General features: G+C 44.6%; 1 protein-coding gene across 2 annotated transcripts in view; it reads left to right on the top strand.

Annotated features, from left to right (window-relative positions):
- hivep1 (HIVEP zinc finger 1) overlaps positions 1-12,962 on the top strand; it is a 46,407-nt gene that overhangs the window by 10,094 nt on the left and 23,351 nt on the right. The window lies entirely within an intron of this gene.

Below are 12,962 nucleotides of genomic sequence, written 5' to 3'. Positions count from 1 at the left end.
CGATTATAATTTTTTTTCCTGAACCGTATAGAGGAAAGTTTTGTGGCTGAAACTTAACTAGCACAAAAAACGAGGAATACCTTTTTTCTTCATAAGCTCTCACACGAGCAGTTTGAGGATGCGTTGCATGACTCCACTGACCCTCCACATCGCACATCGATGTCTGCTGCTCTATGAATGTTGTGAATGTCCCACAGAGCTCCGTCAAGCGACATTTTAAACTCAGGACTACTTCTTGTAACAGAGTATTTCTGCACTGGGGTCTTAAGAGCTACTCTCAGTGCGGCAGCTAGCTAGCTAGCTAGCCTAGCTTGGAAGGATCAGCGTCTCCGAGCAACACCGGCCCTGAAATGTCAGTCAACCGTTGCCGTGGAGTACGCCCTGCAACTTAGACCGTTCATACAGAAGTGTACAAAAGGTGCCTCGATCCTCTCCAGGGATACTCGACTCGCTTTGCCCTGCACAGGGGCCACTTTTACAGAATCACAGTGAATCATTTCTAGGATTTGAGGACATTCAGGGGCTTAGCTGGTGTACATTATAAAGATCCTATAAAATATATATAAACAGGCTAGAGTTTATTCTGACACCTTATTTTTTTTTTTTTAAACAATTCCATTTCTTTTCAATGTGAATAATAAAGTTGTAGGCAGGCGACCCAGCACCGGGGGCCATAAGTTAAGTATCACTGTTTTTATATTAATACGTAAAAAAAAAAAAAAAAGAAGCCTTTGTCTTAAGTCAATGCCTCAGAGATGCAGAGAAAGAGTTAACGTGTTGGCCCCGGCGAACAGATTTGTACATGTTGTGTCATGCACAGGCAGCCAAACCAGTGTTTCCGTACGGTGCCTTCAAATTACACACTCACACAAAGGGAACTTCTCTACCAGAGGCAGGAATAAACCCGCGTTTTAGCAACAGTAACTACAACAGACGGACGGAAACTAGTTCAGGGATGTCTGTTTGAATTGGTGCGACCCAACGGAGAGGCTTCCTCTTTGACAGGGAGGCATCTTTATGGCCATATTCCTGTGCGAATGAATCCGAATGCGGTGAAAGAAATGGCTCACTTTGCCAGTCCTGAAATGTGGGATAATGTCTGTTCCTTCTTATTGACTGAGGAATAAAATAATATACTTTAATGCTTTCCCCCCTGCGTGTGCTGCTTTCAGTGGGTCAGGCATTCTGCAAAATATAGGTTTTGAGGATATAAAAAAAGTGATTTTTTTTTCAGGATCTTGTGCACCTTTTCTCCATTTTGCGTGAACTCTTAATTGGGAGGCGTATATCTCACAGGTGGCGCTGTGTTTTACATTTTTGTTATCCCCTCAGGCCGTTTGTCATCTGAACCCTCGTGATGAATCCGCCCCTCAGGAACACCTGGTCACATCTGGTTCAGAGGAAACCAATTATCTCTGAGTTGGCTAATTTGTGGGGATGTCCAGACGCCCGACCGACGGTCAAACGTTTGCAATGTGCCACTTTATATTAGGAAAATGATCATTAATGACGTTTTTTTTAAATGATCATTAACTACGTTTTTTAATTAGCTAATCAATTCTTGATCAATCAATGGAAAATGAGTTACAATTAATCAGCACCTTTCTAAAGTATTTTGGTACTTCAAGTACACTTTGATCGGTCGTGTACTTTTGTTTCAGTTGGATTTTCAATGCAAGAGTTTTTACTTTAAATAATAATAATAATACTTAATACTAATAATAATACTTAATACTTTTTATTTTTTTTAATTTATATATTTCTAGACACTCATTTTAATGGTATTCTTTACTTTTCTATACTTGTTCTCCGCTTCCTCCTGTGGCCGTTTTCTTTGTTTGGTAGACTAGTCAATTAAATCGATTTAATTAATTGATAATAGAAAATTAACCAGGAATGTACATAGTTCCATTGTTGTGCATGTATTTAATGGAGAAAACTTGACTACAGCATTTATTTTCCCAGAGCTCTTCCATCTTTTTGACCTGACATTTGTCTTCCATGGTAATTTGTCTCATTCAAAATGTTGAACCAAAGGCAGAATATCGGAGAATCTGTTCATCTTAATGGGGCCCTTTAAAAAATGTTTAAAAAAATGTATTACTGCACCGCAAAGGTCATCCGGTTAATCCTAATGTGACTGTAACCAAATATACATGATCACAGTTGAAACCATTTTCAATCAAATGCAAATTCTCTGCTTGTGCACGTCGCCACCCACACTGCCGTTTACAGCCCCCTGAAAACAGATGACCTGACTGTCCACGGCCTTCGTGTGTGTGTGTGTGTCTGTGTGTGTGTGTGTGTCTGTGTGTGTGTGTGTGTGTGTGTGTGTGTGTGTGTGTGTGTGTGCCTTCATCTGCTGCCCAATACATCAAATTATTGGGCTTAAACTTTTCAAAGTGAAGGGCTCAGTGAAGCCGAGTTAAATTGGCGCTAACGAACGGTTGACCTTCCCCCTACTTGTTGCTACCTTTCTCCCCTCCACAGGTGAGCTTTTGTGCCCCCCCCCCTCCCACCCAGTGGAGCCACTTCCTGGAAACTTTGCTGAGTGGCATTGATGTTGGCAACTCGGAGAGGCGTGAGCGTCTGAGTGGGAATGACGAGTTAAGGGAAGGGGAAAAAATATAAAAACAGGGTGGGGGCCGGGCAGGATCTGCCTCTGCTCACGTCAGCGCAGGGACCCAGAATAGTGGAAGAAATTCTCCCGGCGCTGGCGAGGCTGGATGTCACATTATTTCCGAGATGTGCTCACGACACACAGATGGGGGCGGAGAGCTCCTATACGCAGCGACAAGACCTGCCTCTGTTTGGACAAGGGGCTGCTGAAACTCAAGGGGTGGGGGGGGGGGGGGTCGTTATTTTTCGTTTAATTTTTTAGGATTGTGGGGGAGAATGTGATTCCAGTTAAACTGCAGGAGTTTAAAAAAAACATAGAATTAAAAAAACAAACATTTTTACGCTTTTGGAAAAAACAAGAAAGCCGGAAACCCTTAAAAGGTTTGTTGTGTGGGGGCGCTTTTCCGTGTGCGTGTGTGTGTGCGTGCGTGTATGCAGAGCTGGCATTGCTTAATGGTTTGCACATGCAAAGCCCGATGTAGGGGTTGCCAGGGAAACAGAGCAGCATGAGTCTCGGGCTGCAGGTGCTGTTCCTTGTGTCCTACTGCTGGAACCTCCCCCAAATGTGCAGGGGGAGGGGGGGGGGGCAGAGGAGCATTCTGGGGGAGCTCAGGGAAACTGGTAAAAAAAATAAAAAATGCTGATGTAAATGCACAGTGAATAGTTGAGAGCATGGAAAGTTTGGGATTATTATGAGAGTGGCGCCGTGCTCAAAGGAAAGGAAACTGTACCCGCTTTACTTGACAAGTTTTCTCCTCCAACTGAAATGATTAGTTGATTAATCAATTAGGAAAACAAGCGGCAACTATTGATAACTATTGATAATTACCGTCGTACAACCACATCAGACCAGCACTCCTCCGTCTGGCACAGCTCTTGACATGCGGCATGTGAGCTGATTAAGAGTTAAATTGAGGAAGGTTGCAGTCTCCTCATCGCTCCAAAAATCTGTTTTCAGCCGCCGCCGTTTTTTTAAATTTTTTTTATGTTGCCGGCAACCTGTGAATGCCACGTCTCAGTTGCTGACTCACTGCAGATAATAATAATTTTTTTAAATCAGCAGAAACGCACTGATTTAGGTTTTGGTGGTCAAAGGTCACTGTGGCCTCAACAAAACCCTTTTTTAAAATATAATTCATAGTTCTCTGTCGTAGATGGTTAGGTGCTTCATGTGCGCGTCTCGATGGATTCGCTAGGTTTGTTTCCGTTGCGCGTGTGACCAACTTTTCCACCTCAACCAAGTGTTTCCTGAACGTAAAAGACGTCCACGTCGGGCTCAACCCGAGTGGCAGAGAGCTGGGCAGTGAGGTCAGAAGGAGAAAATAGTGGAAATGTGCCGACGTCACTTCAGATGTGGTGTTTCCCTCCTCCCGTCCTCCGAGTGACGAGCCCTGAAGGTTCCTCAGGGCTCATTTCTCTCCCCCCCCCCCCCACACTCAGATCATGCATTGATTCAAAAGGCCGTCGCCAGGAGAACTGCTGACTCCCATTTCCCCTCGTGCCAATGAAGCTGTTTTTGCCGCAGCGACACAACAGCTCATAATTAATTCAGTGTCAGCGTCTTAATTCTGCTCACGGCATCGTGGGGCGTGTATTTACTTCACTGATTACACACATTACAGGCAAATGTAAGGGAGGGGGAGGGGGTGAGTAACTTCCATTTCAGGTTCAGTTGGGGGAGTCGTGTCCGCTGCCGCTGGGCCCACCAGATGTGCAGGGCGGGTGGGCAGGAGGGCGGAGGCCGGCTGCACGGCTTCCCTAAGGTCAGGCCGTGGGCTGCACTTATCGACAGTGACACTCGCCGTCTCTCTCGCCGCCGCGTGGGACGCCCGCCGCCATCATCGCTGCAGCACAGCGGCCAACCAGGGCACAGCAGCGTAGGGGCCACGTGCACAGGGAGGCGGGGGGAGGGGGGCGACCAACTATCATATACTGTTGCTTTGCTTGCAGGCGACAGAACTGAAGCGACGTGTCGGCCTGCTTTCTTAAAAACGAATCGGCACGCGGCAAGAAGCCTCGCTGCTTCTTTCGAGCGGCGCCTCCTTTTTGTCCTCCCGTCTTAAACACTCAGGGATCCGAGGAGAAGCTCGGGGGGGTGGGAAGCTTGACATGGTGCTCTGCATTTAGCGGCAAAACGGGCGTTTTAAAATGATAATAGAGAAAAGTGCAGCGGGCCTTCTTTTGTGGCGTGCAGACGGATGCCCTTTGTGTGTTCACACGACGCTGCTGTCGGCTTGTACATAAAAACAAGGCGCGTGTTCGTGAACTTGAGACGTCGCCTTGCCTCCAGTTGTTATGCTAAGCTATGACTCGAGGTCCGTAATCAATCCACATATTTTAAATATATATATATATATATATATATATATATATATATATATATATGTATGTATGTGTATGTATATATATATATATATATATATATATATATATATATATATATATATATATATATTAACTTCTCTGTAATCAATTTACAATGTTATAAAACTTCACATTTGAAAAGCTGGAGCCAAATAATGTATCTAGCCTCTGCTTGACATATTGCTTGAGTAAACAATCCCCCCCTCAAAAGAAAAATTTAATAAATGAATATTCAATTAATAGTGAGAGAAATAAACAACAAAAATAAACATCTCAAATGTTTCTCAAAATGTTGCCCCATCACAAATCCTCCAAGAACTTTTCCTGAATGTTTATGGCAGGCTTCTCGATGTTATCTTCAACAATCGGGTCAGAGAATAAGAGACTAAGAGAGAGAGGAGTTTGCCCTTGGCTGCCCAACGACCACCGCGGGTCGATGGTGAAAGATTGAAAGCCCCCCGAAAAGGGTGTGAGTCATCGGGGAGGAGGGGAGAGGTTGAGCAGGGTCGGCGAGGTCGGCGAGGTCGGATCAATGTTTTAAAGACGTACGCACACTTCTATTTAGAGCGGGGTCAGGAGGTTGTCCGCTGCCACCTTTCGGCGTGCTGCAAGAGCGGAGTGACAAGTTGGCAGTGAGGTGTGACGAGCCGTTGCCCTCGACAACCCTGAACCAATGCGTCTTCGAGATACCTTTCGCGTTCCGCCCCGGCTTCGGACGCAAACATTTTTGCATCGGTGAAAGTGTCACTTCTCGAGTTACGGAGTATGTTTTACCTCACTCTACGCAGCGTTATATCGATATTGGCGGTCTTGAACCCTGCAATGGGGACGGCGGCTCTACGATGGGAAACGTCGGGGTCACGGGCTCACATCAAGCCTCAGTTTGACTGTAGCTTTTGAAGAGAAATGCCTCGGAAGAAGACTGGAGGAGATAGGATGAAAGGGGGGGGCAAGTCGAGGATGGGGAAGGGGAAGATGGCAGAGCGCCAGAGTTGAGGGTGTGAAAAGGAGCGTGAAAGAGAGGGGGGGGATGATGTCAGGGTTAGGAGAGCGATATAGGGGCAAACGTAAAGAGGGTTAATCGGGGAGGCTGTGAAAATATGTGGGGGGAGGAGGAGGGGAAAGAAGGGGTGCCTGCCTGCTGGCAGAGCTTTATCCTCTTGCGTAACACGGGCCATCTCTTACTTTAGCCGCTGTTGCCATGGGAAGAGATGTTGGGAGGGATGGGGGGGGGTTCTGAGCTTCAGGATGCCTCACGGGCGGGAGAGACTCTGGGGGATTCTGAGCCACGTCTCTCCTCCTCGAAACAGAGCGTAAGAGCGAGTAAAAAAAAAAAAAAAAAGAAGATATTTTTAGACCTCGCATTTCTGGTTGATTTCAGTTGAAGCGTTAAGCAAAGCTGGCGGCTATCCCAAAACACACATTTTATCAAAATAAATAATAAGGAGTGTGTGTGTGTGTGTGTGTGTGTGTGTGTGTGTGTGTGTGTGTGTGTGTGTGTGATGCAGGGCATCAATGTGTGACTCAGTCTCTGGTTCAGGTGTGCCTTGTAAAATGAAATCCGGGCATTGTTTAGAGCTCTGATTTTTTTTTTTTTTTAATTATGTACACGGCATGACTAACCATGAGTCTCAGCAGTGGATGTGTTGTTGTTCTGTCTGATGGTGTGTGTCTGTGTGTGTGTGTGTGTGTGTGTGTGTTGTTCACATAACCCAAAGAAGAAAAGGGTTAGTGTTATAAGGTAACCCAAAGAAGAAAAGGGTTAGTGTTATAGGGTAACCCAAAGAAGAAAAGGGTTAGTGTTATAAGGTAACCCAAAGAAGAAAAGGGTTAGTGTTATAGGGTAACCCAAAGATGAAAAGGGTTAGTGTTATAAGGTAACCCAAAGAAGAAAAGGGTTAGTGTTATAGGGTAACCCAAAGATGAAAAGGGTTAGTGTTATAGGGTAACCCTATGAAAAAGGGTTAGAATGAATTTGATAAGATGATCTAAAAAGGAGGTGGTTAGCATAAAGGCTGGAAACAGTTGCTAGCCTTGCTCTGTCACCAGCATTTGCGAAACCTCACAAATTAGCAGATTTTATTCATACGCAAACAGAAAACGCACGTTTCGGATGGAGTCTTTTCTTACCAACGCGGATCGATATCGAACCATTTTTGGCCTATTGGTCAGAAAAAAATACTCAATGCACAGATTGGGATAGAGAAGTATTTATAGCCTCTGCGGGGGCCGTGGGAGGCTGTGCGCCACAAGTAGGTTTATAGCCGCTAATCTGATGTGTGTGAGTTACGCAGGAATTAGTGCTGTATTTAGATCCTCCATCCTGCTTTGTTTTCTTTTTCTTTTTTCTAGGACAGGGAACGCTCGGCACGGAGGGCTTTCCCTGATTTAAGAGTAGGGATTGTTTTTGGAAAAAAAAGGAGGAAGAGAGGAAGAAGGAAAACAAAGGCAAACAGGCAGGAGGAGGAGGAGGAGGAGGAGGAGGAAGAAGCAGCAGCGTGGTCGCTACACTGACAGTGGAGGAAAGCAGGCAGGAGTGAGAAGTGAAAGCGCAGCGACGCCGGTGAGCGCGATAGTGAGAGAGAGAGGACGGAGGACCGACGCTCGGCTCTCCGCTCGGCGTCTGTTGACTTTTTATTGTACTGTCGGGGTCGGGTATGTCAGGTGTCCCCCTCTCCTCCTCGCCCTCCCCGGTAAAGCACCAGTGACTCCGGGAGGAGAAGCCGGCAGCAGCCGGCGGCGGCGCTTCTTTCTGACAAAGTGTGGACTGTCTGCGGCTCGCCTCGTCCCCTCTAACAGGTATGCAGGAGCGGGCTGCCGTTCGGACGACTCGTGTCTCCTCCTCCTCGTGTCTCTCTCTTTCTCTCATTGCATCATTTCACTTCTTTTTTGTTTGTGTTTTTATGAGTAGTTGTGTGAGTGTGTGTGTGTGTGTGTGTGTGTGTGTGTGTGTGTGTGTGTGGGGGGGGGGGGGGGATGCTCTGATTGAATACAGTTGTTATTATATTTATTTGAATTGTTCACACATTGTTTTGGGGCTCTGGGTCCAAACTATCTACTGGTTTAAAGTCAGAAAATAGTGTAAAGAAAACCATCAATCTCCTACAGCTTAAGGTGTCCGTCCACCAACAGTCCCCCCACCCCCCCCCCAAAAAAAAATATTAAAAAATATATGTATTTATTTATTCAGTTTACTCGAATGTAAGACGAGCAAAAAACAAATGCTCACATTTGAGAAGCTGTAACCATTACTTTCTGCTTCAAAGCCTTATCAGATGGTATCAGCTGTCCTGATTTTACAGTTTGAATTCAAAGAGGAAAATAATCCGGAAGTCACGAGGGCCACAAGTTTTCTGAAGCGTTTGTTGTTGTTGTTGTTGTTTTTTAGTTTAAATCTGTATATTGCTTTCCACACCAGCTCGGCCCCGGAGACAGAGAGGAGCTGAACGTAGACACTCGTAGCTTGTTCTTCATCAGCAGACTCCCCGTAGCCCCCCGGGATGAGCGCGTTACGTGAACTCCTCCTGACCGGACTATTCCTTTTGCAAACATCCTTTTGTTAATTTGCTTTCCTGTTAAATTCCGCCGTAATGACATTACGCTCTTTTTTTACATGCGTCATCTCATTAGCTCTCCCGGAAACGTCCTCCCTCCGTTAATCCTCCAGTGGTGCAGGATTCCTCAGTTGGTCGCTTTAAGTTTCCACTGTTTTTCTTTCAATTTGCTCTTAAAATACAACTTTTAGAATACATTTATTTAGAATAAAAAAGAGGGATCACATTGTTATTAGTTTTTACGCTCAGCTGAGGTGGAAGAGTTGATCTATCATTAAAAACAAAAGTGAAATGGGAACAGGCGTTTTGACCAAGCATGAAGCATCCAGTGATGAGAAAAGAACCATCATCTCTGGAGCAATAAGGAGACCACACTGTTCCTCAATTTAGTACATGGAACCAAAACAAAGGCCACATTTCCATTCCCATCTTATAATTCTAGCTACATCCTGGTCTACTTCTCTGATAGTTTAAGGGCACCAGCGGTTTTATTTTAATAAACCGACAAACTAGCGGTCGTAAGTGGGAATGGGCATACATCCTCCTTTTAGTTTTTGTAGATTTTCTGGAAAATGTGTGGGAAGACTTTATTATTGTCTTGGGAGAAAAACACTATTGTGAGTAGAGCTGCAACTTAAAAACATTTTTATTATCGATTTAATCATTTAGTCATCATGTCATGGTTCCAGTGCTTTAAATGTCAGACATAGCTGCTTTTTACATTACACTACATTATAATGAACTGAAAATCGGTGAAACAAAACAAGCCATTTAAAGAGGTTATCTTAGGCTCTATGAAGTTGTGATGTGCGTTTTATTCGCAAAAAGATGAATCAATAGTGAAAATGATAGTTAGTTGCAGCTCCGATTAGGACATGCATTGATATGTTGTATGTGAACATGTGAGTACTTTTATAAGACACAGACATGTTGTTGGTTTCCTCGTCCTGGTTCTGTTTTTAAACATCGGAGGAGACGGAGTGTGGGCAGTCGAGGCAGGAAAGAGACGAGATAGGGAGAACATTTGAAAGTGGGGTATGAGGTTGAGGATGATGTGAAGAGGCAGAAGGAAGGGAGGAGAACGGGAAGACAAGGTGGGGAAATTGGGGATTTAGAGTAGGAGGAGGAGGAGGAGGAGGAGGAGGAACATAAAGAGACAGTGAGGAAACGCCATGTCTCTCGAGCTTGGTGTCGTTATGTAACGTTACCTCCGGCCTACTGATGATGGCAGAGGAAAGCACAGAGTAACAGCAGTGAATGGCGTGGAGGTGGGTGGCAACAATAACACCACAGAGGAAGACGCTGCGGCAGTATCTATCAGAACCATATCGAAGGTCAAAAGCTGCTTATATGCTTCTTTAATACCAGAATGTTTGATGGTGGTTCGGCAGACAGTCGAAACCTGCGTTTCTTCGATTGAAATGTGGTAGTAAATCAATGGATTCTGAGGTTTGGGACTGGAGCTTGGACAAAGCAAGTTATCCAGAGGCATCAATTTGAGATTCAAGAAATTCTGCAAGGCGTGTTTCACTGACATTCTATTGACCAAACAATTCATTGATTGAATGAGATAATGCACATAATTGTTAATTGCACCCCTAATATGTATTATGGACAACAGTAACGTTGATACCGGTAAGACGATAACAGTCAAATGGCTCATATACAGTTTTTGGACCATGCTCACCACCATGCAGTCATTCAGGCTTGTTTCTGTGCTGAGCAATATTGTTAAGTGATGGGTTTCTTTAAACAGAAGGTTGACTCCTTTTAAGAGGTTACTTTCTGACTCTTACCGCCTCACTGGTTGACATACACAATGCGGTCTGTTATGGCCACTGTTGAAACATGTCTCTCTGTGTTTACATGCGGCACTAGTCATGCATATACTACAGTGTGTATGTGCTGAATGAGTTATAAAAGCAGATGGTTGTGTGGTGGCATCCAGGGAGAGAGAAACCAGAGAGAGCCTCAGAGCAGCTCCAGGAGAGCCATGTGGGAGTCTGGAGGGAAACACATTGTAACAACACATTGTAACAACAGACTGTAACAACAGACTGTAACAACAGACTGTAACAACACACTGCATGAGGGAAACACATTGTAACAACACACTGTAACAACACACTGTAACAACACACTGCATGAGGGAAACACATTGTAACAACACACTGTAACAACACACTGTAACAACACACTGTAACAACACACTGCATGAGGGAAACACATTGTAACAACACACTGTAACAACACACTGTAACAACACACTGCATGAGGGAAACACATTGTAACAACACATTGTAACAACACACTGTAACAACACACTGTAACAACAGACTGTAACAACACACTGTAACAACACGCTGTAACAACACACTGTAACAGACTGTAACAACAGACTGTAACAACACACTGTAACAACACGCTGTAACAACACACTGCATGAGGGAAACACATTGTAACAATAACGGACTGTAACAACACGCTGTAACAACACGCTGTAACACCACACTGCATGAGAGACACACATTGTAACAATAACATATTGTAACAACAGATTGGAACAACATACTGTAACAACACGCTGTAACAACATACTGCATTATTATTATTATCATTATTATTATTATTATTATTATTATTATACTAGATGGCAGAACCACACTGTGACAACACTGTATGGCTGAACCACAATGCACCACATTGTACAATGAATAATCAAGTAGCTTCTTATTGGCTAAACCAGGTACAGCTGAAATAATAATGATGTCTTTATTTCACAATCAAGACAAGCCAAAAATGGACATTGCTTTGAATTGAATCATAGTGAAATTTCATGCTGGCGATGTGTCACATGTTTCCACGAACAACACTTCACAGAGACTTGCATCACAACAGCCTTCATTAACACCTCAGCTCCTCCCCTCAGGCGTGAGCAGTGGGAGGCAGCGGATGGGGAGGCTGTTTTGCAATCGAAACAGCAGAAAGGAGGAAGAAGACGGAAGAAGGTAGGTGAGAGGCAGCCCAGATACAGAAGCTGATCCTGAGCAGGATACCACTGCTGTTTTGTAACATGATCAATGACCTCCATAGCGTTTAGATCCTTATTTCCTGTCCAGGCCCACTGCCTTTTGTTCCACCCGCTGCCTCTTGCTGCGCTCAGCATTATAAGCTCCAGATCTGATTAAGAGTTGTCTCTTTTCCTAGAAGGCTTGGCAGCTGCAATAGTTTCTCCTCCCGTAGCGAGGATGGCGCTGTGATTAAATTCAGAGATTGGAGAGCATCATCTGTCAACCGGATGAAACTTATTGGCAAGATACGTGTGAGATTCCCCCGATTGGACTCACGGTTGCACCGATGCCTGTGAGCTATAAATGTGTCTCTGATGATAAGTGTTTGTGTTCAGGCTCCTCTGGAATTTTAGCAGCTGTGGAGCAACTATTCATATCCTTTAAATAGGTAAAATTACTAATACTTTTATTACAAAATATTCAACAAGTAAAAGTCCTGCTGTCAATATCCTGCTGAAATACAATAAGCTTATGAAACTGAAATGTTATTTGAAAAGGAACCATCCACTTTCTGGCGCATTGGTTTCTGACTGCAGTTTGACATTTTGCTTCTGATAAAAGTTTAAGTATTTTTGCCCAAAAATTCTGCTCCTACCGGATGAACAAAGGGACGTGTGAATGTGGCCTTTGTGTGCGGTTCTGACCGCGACTGTACGCGTTAATTTTTGAGAGGAAAGTGAAAAGAAGGTTATGATGGGAGCTTTCTGTATAGTGTCTATAGACTATACAGAAATAGTGACCCCCCCCCCCTCACCGTGGTTGTGGATTGGTTTCAGTTGGGTATTCAGGATATGAAGGGGTCAGCGTGGGCGTCTGGTTGTATGCGGAGAGGACAGAAACATTTTTAGCAACAAAAGACGATCCAATTCACGACTTTATCCGAGCTGACTGACTGACTGTGTGTGCGTGCGTGTGTGTGTGTGTGTGTGTGTGTGTGTGTGTGTGTAGGTGTATTTTCCAGACCGCTTTAACCCAGCACGCACGGAGGGCAGAGCATTAGAGGCTACTAGCTGGATTACTTGATGTAGGCCCTGTTGCATTATCTCCGGCTCAGCTGTCATTAACTCTGATTGTTCCCACGGGGACGAGGCGGTGCATCCTCCACCTCCAACTCCACCTCTCCACGCACCGTCACAAACACTTACATGGGCAGCATCCACGGTGATCCCTCCTTAGGTCATTTTTAAGAACAGCAGAGGCCGTCTCAGTGACTCAGTGCTTATTTTCCGCCAACACCAACTCTATGCTGTCTAATTACAGAGCGTGTTGTTGATTCTAGAGTCTTTGCCTGTGAAGTATTTATCATCTTTGCCCCGGCGATGACACTGCAGAAACTGCTTGGTCACACTGTTTG

Source organism: Cyclopterus lumpus, chromosome 11 (genome assembly GCF_009769545.1).
Source record: "Cyclopterus lumpus isolate fCycLum1 chromosome 11, fCycLum1.pri, whole genome shotgun sequence".
Lineage (NCBI taxonomy): Eukaryota > Metazoa > Chordata > Actinopteri > Perciformes > Cyclopteridae > Cyclopterus > Cyclopterus lumpus.
The sequence above is the reverse complement of the archived record's forward strand: the minus strand, read 5'-3'. Positions and strand labels throughout refer to the sequence as shown.